The following is a 9,908-nucleotide window of genomic DNA, read 5'->3' on the forward strand; positions in this document are numbered from 1 at the left end:
GGCACATTTCATCCAACCTATTTTAGGGGGGCAGTTCATCCAGTGCCTTTTGAGACATTAACATGGAGCTGATAAATATGGGAGAGGACATATGGGGGACTGATGAAATGGCATCTTGAATGCAGGTGTGACAGTCTGGGGTGACGAGGGTGAGCAACATGTTCAAATTGTAGCAATGCATTCAATCCTTTGCCAGTTGGAGTAAAGACATGAACGCTGTCATTAACCTCAACTGTGCGGCCAAATCTGCATTCGCATTAACATTACAGATGCAGATACACTTTATGAAAAGTGTATGGTCATCCTAAGAGCATCGCCATCCCCGTTCAGCAATGCTGTTGTGAGAAGCCACCTCATGAAGGTCACTTCTCATAACATCTCAGAGAATTACTATTATGCTTGTGACACTATGCTACGAACCTGCTGGGATTGTTATGACTTCTACTATTACTAGGACTTCTAGAAAACTAATTGAATATAATTAAATCCCTGTGATTAAATTCCTTCTCCTAGTGTCTCAATGCAAGTTAAAATAAGTAAGGCATACCATATGCATATAATTAAAGCTGGTAATTTTTATAAGGTCAAAACACTTGATGGCAATGCCACCAAAGACTCTGTGTCTCACTGAAGTCTGAACAGATATGACAAAGACCAGCTTTATTGAGGGTACTGACAATATTTTTACCTTGTGGGGAAAAATGCTCCCTCCCTGGAAGTGTTCAAGGCCAGGCTGGATGGGGCTTTGGGCAACCTGGTCTAGTGGAGGCTGTCCCTGCCCATGGCAGGGGGGTTGGAACTAGATGGTCTTTGAGGTCCCTTCTAACCCAAACCATTCTAAGATTCTATGAATGCAGACTACCTCCTTAAGGCATAAAAGGAGTAGTCAGCCAAAAGATGGACACTTTTGCAAGTGGGACTTCAGAGCCCTAAGTTAAGCTTTGTCTTGTCTATTTCCATTAAATATAAAGGAGACTGGCTTCTGAATTTGGAGATTTAAATTAGGCAAGTAAAGTTAAAAAGTGTGAATAGTTCCACCTTATTTTCTTGTCCCTTGCATTCAGTGTTGAGAAGAAAATATTTCTAAAGTATGCTTAAGGAGTGATAATGTTAATTTACAGGATTGGTTGGGAGGCTGTTACTCAAGGCTTGCACCAGAGGGTTAGCCACCAACAGGGACTGTTGTTTCTTCTGTAAAACATCACCGCTGGCCAAGTACCTTCAGTGATGTGACCTCGGCAATACCTCTCAGCCACGCTGTTCAGGTGATGGGCCGAGATGATCTTGCCTGTAGGGGACTTGACAGCTGAGAATACCCTTATTTTTCTTTATGGATGATTTCCTTTCCATACTTAGTCCTGTTGATGAATAGGAAAAGAGCCATCTCCTGGTAAACAAGATACTCAGAGCTGCAAATCACCACGAAACCGTTGTGTTGTTTGAACAGATCAAAATGGTCCTCAGGGGCTTATTTATGAGCTTATTTTAGACTCTTGTGGCCTTGAATTATGAAAGGGAGGTGGTTTTTAATCTGTTGCCTACTTTTTTGTTTTGATTTGTTTTTCTGAGTTGCTGGCAGTGATAATGACCTCGTTTGTATCAAAACTGGGGTGGGGATAGAAAAGTGAGGTCAGGTTGTTTGGCCATGTTGAGCATGGTTTCAGTTATTTCAGCAGAGAAGCTGAATGATCTTTAGCACTTATTTGGGCCCAGACGTTACACACACAGAGACACAAAAGCTATTAATAAAAATATTTCTTAATGTTACCGAATTGTTTTTGTGGTAAAAACTTGGGTGGCTTCCAGTTTTCCATAACTAGGGTAGGCTGAGCTAATTGGGATGAAATGAAAACCATCCTCATGCTTCCTTCAAAAATGTTGAGATAAAAAAAAAAAAAAAAGATCTGTTCAATATTTCTCCCCCATTTTTCATCTTCTCTTGCCTCTGCTCCTCTGGTCATTAGCCAGGTCTTAAATATATATGCACATCCAGACTATCCAGTTATAATTAATGATAAAAAGCATTTTGGGAGGGATATTAAACCTAGAGCTTCAGGACTTACCATACTCTTTCTAAATATTAGAAATCGTACCTCTGTAGGTTCTCCCTTCCCTCCCCACTGTGGCTTTAGGTCTTTCAAGCACTCAGAGCTGAGTCATAGGTAGAACACTAAACTGTGTGGATGCTGACCCAGTACATCCTTCTTTCAAAGGAAAAATGATGAACAAGTGAAGAGCAACAACACTTATCTAATTCAGGTCCTGATGCACTATCCAGCCTGGAAGAGGTAGGTCTGCTGCAAATTCCTGGACCTGTTGTGTGTGTGTCATGCATCTGCATTGCTTGCATGAGCTTGAGTCATCTCAGGCATTTGTGACAGTGTATACAAAAATGAGTTGATAAGCACATGGAGAGTAACCATTTCTCCCAACAGCTGGTATCTGGAGTCTTTAGGTTGCTCGAAGATCTATGGACAACTTGTGTTCCACTTAAATCCTGCTTAGGCTTGAGCATCAGCTGAGATGTAGTAACTGTCAGGGTGTGTGCTCTCAGCCCGTGGCTAATGTGAAAGAATGTGACTTATCTTAAACTCCTTCCACTGTGAGTTAAGCTAGATGGCAATAATTCACATTTGCTGGGTGAGGATAGCCTACCTCAGCTACCATAACTAAGCCGATTTGCCACTGAATCAGAGGAACGTGCTTCTGTGTCTGTGCCTGCAGTAATAGCAGCATCCTTCAGTCTTAATCTGGTGGTTCAACTGGAAACATTCAGTCCTCTTGAACCCTGAGGAGCACCATGATCTCCTCAGTGCCTGCCATAATCGGAGCTCTCATAATCTTCTAAGAGCTTTGAGATGAGGCAGGTCTGCATGTGTGCATAGCTACAAAGACCAGAACAGCTTTTACTGTAAATTATTTAATCTCTTGCCTTCCCCCAGCAGTTCAGTGCTCCATGATTCATATCAGCCCAAAGGAACACATCTATCTGGCTGAACTTCTACAGATTATCCTGAATCCTATCCAGACATTTTGGACAAATGCAACATACTAACAAGCTGTATCTGCATCAGGCTGAGCCGTGCTTCCTTACAACACAGCTTCCTGTGCTCAACCAAGATAAACTGTGAAAAAGCATCCAGTTGTGCCACTGGGAGGAGAGGCTTCAGTTCTTCTTATTTATTTTTTAAATATTTAGATTTAGTAAATATCTACAGAAAATAGGAAGTGCATGGCTTACCCGAGCAGCCCATCACAGTCCTGTGCTTGCCAGCAGTATGTGGTTCAGTCACTAGATGTCTCTGCGGGCTTGGGGTCTCTGGTGAGCAAAGAAGACAAAGCTTGTACTTGGGCAGGAGAGAAAGGCTTGGCTCGGTCCGTGTGGGTCTGCCTGCCAGGCACCGTTGTTTGTGCTTAATAAACCATTTAGGAAGGTCTGTGTTTCTTTGACTGTGTTGGTCCATGCTGTGTAATCCCACGAGCCCTACAATTCAACAGGTAGTACTTATTAAAAATGGTTTTATGTTTATGAAGCACTGGAAGAGAAACTCAGCTTCAGGGGTGTCCTTAAGAAACTGGGTAACAAATATCACAGAAAGAAAATCAGGCAGAGAACAAGAGCAAAGACCAAACCATGGTTCCTTGGAGAGGTTTGGAGCTCAAGGGAGGCCACAACCCAATGCACCCAGGAGTCCTTTCTATAGGAACAATCTACTGACAGATCCGTACTGAGCCACATCTTCTCACACCACCTAGCAATGCAATGAAAAGATGATGGCACCAGAAATCCCACAGCAAAACCTGGGTGTTAAGGTCTCCAGGTCAGTCATGACATTCCCTTTTGGTGGCTGGGAACTTTATATGGAGATGAAAAACAAAATGCCAGCTCTCATTACATACCTGGAGACATCTCTGCAAAGTGGTGAAGGATGTAAAGCATGAATTCATGCATGTCTGTCTTTCTACAAGAGGAAAGAAACCAGTATTTGACTTCTCTGGGAAGAAGCAGAAAGAAAAGACTCATATTTGAGAAAAATGTAGTGTAGAAAAATGTAGGTGAAAGCTCCCTTGCGCCACAAGTAGGAAGACACAGCAGTGGACACAGCTGTGATTCATTACAGTGACAATATTGTATCTTGCTGGTGCCACAGTATGTGTGCATGTGTGTACATTCTGAAATGACGTCCCTCCACCTCTGTAAGCAAGTGTTTGCATCTCTAGATAGGCAGATAGAAACTTGGTTGCCTGGCCTATCCCTGGCTTTCGTGGGGTAATCAAGTGTACTGCGATAACACAAAAGTTTAAAAAGCCTTTGATAAGAAATTTCTTCCTCAGTAAATGAAGAAAAGATAGACAATAGGACAAAATACAAGCACAGACACTAGAGATAACCTAGACTGATAGCAAAAGGACCATCCCACTTCCATCAGAGCAGTGTATGGCCTTTGAAGAATGCAAAAACAAAAATTCAACTCCCGAGATTATCATGGAGTACTCAATGTCATATTAATTATACTTGACACTTTGGAGCCAATGAAGTGACTATCTAATTAAAAGCACACCATCACCTTAATGAGAACAACTCTCACTTGTTGCATCACCAGAGGGTTTATAGCTTCCCTCCCTACCCTCTATTCTTTTAATCCAAATTCAAATTCAAGGGAAAGTTTATTTGTGGATTAGGTCCAGATGTATCTGATGTTTTAATTCTTATTTTCATCAGTTCCTTTTGCATGAGACATTTGGGCTGTTTCTGAGCATAGTCTTGTTTCCTGTGACATGGCACTGGGCTGTGATGTAAGACTGAGATTGGAAAGTGATGATGGTGTCACTTCCAAATCCTACTGAACTGGACCATATCAAAAGATCTTGTCCAGACCAAGAACTCATATTAATTGTCCTCTCTGTCCAATTAAAATTTTAACTCTTTGTCTCTGTTACTGGACTTGACAGGACACTGCTTTGACTAAGGAAAATTAGCTTAGCTCCTTGGGTTTGCCCCGAATTTATGGCTGATCCAAATTAAAGCCCTACCAATAAGATCAGAATGGCATCCCAAATGGTATTTAGGGCACTGGAGAGTCTCCATGAGCATCCTAGGATGCTCAGTCTTTCTAGCAACAAGGAAAGGTGTCCCAGCTATGACAGTTCACCTATAATGGGTGTCACCAGCAGTTCCTGACTCCATGGTGATTCATGGACATGTGTGTAGGTAGACATTATCCTCCTTGGTGCCATTGACAAAGATCTTTTAAGATGACTCAAATTATGTCTCTAGAATCCTTCTAGAGTCCCTTCAGCATGTCCTTCAGCATATGTCCCATCAGTGCTGAGGACATCTCCTGGGGTCTCTTTTGGTCACTTTCTACTCATATTTCCTTCTACAGTCACACATTCAAAACCACCATTTTCTTGACACACTGCTTTCATCCAGGAGAACCTCAAAAACCAGCAAAGATAATTTCTCTAAACTACTATTTGTGTCATGTTACTACTTGTTTCCATCCTTTTACAGCATAATCCACTTCTGGTCTTTTGTTTGCCATGTTAGTTGTAAATTGTTTAGGGAGAGGACTGTCTTTGTGCCTCTTGTTCATACTGCACCAGCCACAGCAGATATTCTGGTGCTGGGCACTGCATTGGCAATGACACCAGAGTAATAATCCAACTACAATTTGATAAGCAATACAACTATCCATTAAAAATAAGCTTATTGATGTGTGTTTCCAGTTATCTTTTTAAACAGTCTATGATATTACTGGTCTTTTCCATTACTATACTACTATCAATATCGTCTTGTGTTTGATCTCATCCTTCCATGGTAGGCTGTGATTAATTTTTCCTCACTATTATAGTGCTCTTGTAATTTTGCTCTTGAATATAACGTCAAAGCAAAAAGCTTTTTATCTTCTGACGCTCCAGAAGAAGCAAAGGTTGAAGCAATGTGGGGCTATGGTTGAAATAGATCTGTCTGAAACTAAGAGCAGAAAACTAGGGAGCAGTTTCTGAGAGGTAGGAGATCCCTCACAGAGGTTCTTAGCTCCTTATTCCAGGAAGGATGTCTTTGCCATCACTGCTTTTCATTGTATATTTATGATAACATGGTGACAGGGGAAAATTTGAGCTCTATCTGAGGTTGGGAGGGGGGGGAAGAAGCTTCACAGCATGTAGTTGTAGACTGCAAACTGATATGCGTATATTAAGAGTCTAGTTTCCTTGGCTTCCTTCATAGCCGTACATGTGCTGCCAAAGGACAGTTCAAAGAGATGGTGCAGGAGGAAGAGAGAAGTTGCACAGCACACACCTATCGAGCCTGGAGCATACATGGCTTTGGGTGACATCAATGGGGAGAAGTGAGATGTATCCTCTGGTAAATCTGGTCCATGGGAACACAGTTCACAGGACTGGAAGTGCTCCAGCAGAGTTCAGCTCCAGCTGACCGAGACAACAGCCTTATATAATCTTGGTCATAAACTTATCAAATCCCTGTAAATGTTCTTTTGTTTCTGTTTTTCTCTGGTTGCTCCTAGTAGAACTTCCAGTTAGGGACTTTATTTTAACTTGTAGCCTAAATTAGTTCATATATCAATTACCATTCACCACTTACTGCTTTGCTGCCATTTTTTTATTAAATAGTTGAAGTGTTAACTCTTCCCCTACTAAGATGATGCTCTTTGCTTTGAGTTACAGCTGAGACATGGCTACAAATGAAGGGAAGTAAAAGTTTAGGATCTATGGCTTACTGGATAGTATATGAGTTTTTCTTCTTGTACTGAAAACATTTTTGAAAATGTGAGATATATATGTTGATTGCAGCTTTGTTTTTCATATTGACACTGCCTTTGGTATTCTATAGGATTTTCCTGGCATACCAAGATTTATAGAACTTTGTATCAGTGAGCCAGGGCATCTCCTTAATCAAACTCATGCAAAAAAAGGACAATTTGCTGGGTTTGTTGTTTTCCCCATGAGCTTGGAAACATCTGATTTTCCTCTAGTGGTCTGGATGAGCTCTTGTCTGGCAGACAAGAGCTTGTATTTTATCTTCCTTAAATTTTTGACCTGAGTCATGTCACTGGTAGCACGAATTCTCTTCGGAATTGTTTTCTTTAAAAATTGAATTACAGTTCCTCCTTTTGATGGAAGGAAGGGAGTCATTAACAGGCAGTTCTCAAAGGTTTTCTAGAGTTTGACCCAAGTCAGCAGCAGACGCTGTCCCCTCCTCAGTGGACTGTATCTCAAGAGATTCTAATATAATTAGTAGACATCCTGGAATTTAGCACTTAGGACATATTATCTCAATATATTTTTTTGTTTTTACTGGCCTTTCAGAAGAAAGCAAAGGCATTGGTAACCACATGATGTGTAGCCCAAAGACCTCATCAAGAGTGAAATTAGATGTCTGAAAAGCCCTATAGGAAGGACATTTTGAATTTGGGGAAAACTTGAAGAAAATTGCAATAGGCAGAGGAATACCCTGATATTGTTCCAGGATTGTGAGGTTCAAGCCCAGAACAAATGAACTTCAGGCAGGATCCTGCCTTAGGATCTTTGCTGGCACACTAACTGCCTCCTGAGATGGTGCTGATCCTGTTATGGCTGCCTAACTTCACAGCTGGTCTCCAGGGGACACTTCGCATCCCTCAGCAAAGCAGAAACCACAACCGTTGCATAACTGAGAGGTTTAGGACAGTCATTTTAAGGTATGACAGCTCATCATATTGGTCAAGAACAAGCTTTGTAGGACAACCTACAACTATGGGAGTCAAAACTCTGTGTTTGAAATTAATGTCTTTCAACACCAGCTGTATGATGGCATCTACACAAACCTTAGCTTACTGTAAATATGGGTTCAGATGTTCTTTTAAACACATTGGAAAGAGCTAATCTGGATCCAGGTTACTAGAAAGGCCCATTTTTAGCTTGGGATGATGAAATTCTGGTGTAGAGCTAGTGGACCTTTGGTGCTGGAGAGCTCATTATAGAGTTCTTAGACTAAAAGATTATAGGTGGAAGCTGAAGTTCAAGTGGTTGTTCAGGCCTCTTACCATGGCGCAGGCTTGTCTCTTCATCCATGGCTGGAAGCTGAATAGTTGAATATATGACAGTTAACTACGTGCAGTTATCCCTTTAATTTCATCAAAACCTGATTCAAAGGAAGTATCATAACACCTTTATTGCTCAACTTTGTAGCAGAAAAGCTCAAGGAAAAATGCATTTATATTCACAGCTGGTAGCCAGCTTTTCTTCTGAAGCATGACAGCTTCTGTTTTCCTGGTGTTAAAGGCAATTTTCCCAACAGGTCTTTGGGACAGGCTGAAAGACATGCAAAACTTATTGAAGAAAGATTTCTTGTAACCCTCTAAAGTATTAAGAAAATAGACTTTTGTCTTTTTTTTCCCTTCTAATAATTATGTTGCATCTTTCCTGTGGTGAGGACACAGAGGAGAATATTTTATGCAATAACTGACTGCAAATGCATGCATCTGTGCAGAGACAGCACATTTGCTTATACCAAATGGATAATTAAGCGCACATCTGCCTCTGCAGTTATCTGTGTTGTACATGCAAACACTTAATTGGGTGGAAAAATAGAAGCTCCAGTTATGCAAGTGACTGGTGCAAGTTTTATGACTGCTGCTGGAGATGTGCCCCTACTGTCAGGAATACGTGGCTCACACAGGAGGACACAAATGAACAAACATACCCGTAGTCCCCTTTAGAGATATATACAAGCTGATGCAAGCTCTGCTTGCCTTTGCTATTGCTCTCAAAGCTGTCTAACCATGCTGCACTCCCTCACATCATTGTCTTGAGCACAGAAGTGGATTAACCTCTGCTACCCACCTCCCAAAGCTCCCTTGCATCTGCCTGTAAAGCCAGGGAGATGTGCTCATAAGAGTTGAAGGATCTTTGACACGTGCTGTCCAGCTGTCATCAAGCAGTTATGCATGACTCACACACCTCTCCATCATTAATGATACAGCTGACTGCATGCATGATGTCTTGCAGCTGGGGAAGGTAGGACAAGAGTGCAACTTCCAAGTGCAGCTTCCTTGGGAGAGCTGAGAAGTAGCTGAGAAGCTGTGCACCCTTGTGTCCTGCCTGCCACTACTCTCCCAGTGAGAAGAGGGAGTGGAATAGGAAGCAGTGCAGTCATTCAGCCCTTGTTTTGCTGAGGTCGCAAAGGCAGATGTTACATTTTTGTCTGAGTTAGAAGGGGACAAAACCAAAAATATACATTTTTCAGAAGGTTTTCTGCAGCTGGGAGGGACTTCAGTGATTTTCTGTGTTTATCCTTGCTGTTTCATGAAGTCATAACAATTACAGCTTCACCTGAACCACTAAATGCACCAGTATCTTCAGGCACTCAGGTAACGTGCTTGTTGGTACCACAGCAGTGCTGACCATAGTGTAAATACCCGCTAGGGCAAAAACTGTGCCAAGAATCATATCTGGCAGCTCTAATTATTAGAAAATGGCCGTATGCTGTGGTTTTATTTTACACAGTTGATTTTTCCCTCATAATGATCCCATGCCTAGGAATTTCTTAGATTTTTGGTATGTTCCAGTTTTTGATCTAATAAATTAAATTTTCTTCTAATTACTAAAAAAAAACCATGTTGGCCAACTGAAGTAAAATTTTTTTTTGTCTTCACTAGAAGTCCGTAAATGGACATTCAGCATGATCATTGGCGCAACCAAGGGAGAAGTCAAGTCATTAAGTCACCCTCAAAGTTCTTCTAGCAAGTGAAGACACTGTAAATGAAACTTCTTTGATGTTTTGTTGTAGAGGTGCTGAAAACACTGAGTGATAGGTAAAAAAACCATTTCTGCCAAGAGATAATCCCAGGGGGTTGTTAGGTCAGAAGCAGGCAGCCATGAACCCTGGAGCTCTGCTTAAAGAA

This window comes from Grus americana, chromosome 4, assembly GCF_028858705.1.
Source record: "Grus americana isolate bGruAme1 chromosome 4, bGruAme1.mat, whole genome shotgun sequence".
Classification (NCBI taxonomy): Eukaryota; Metazoa; Chordata; class Aves; order Gruiformes; family Gruidae; genus Grus; species Grus americana.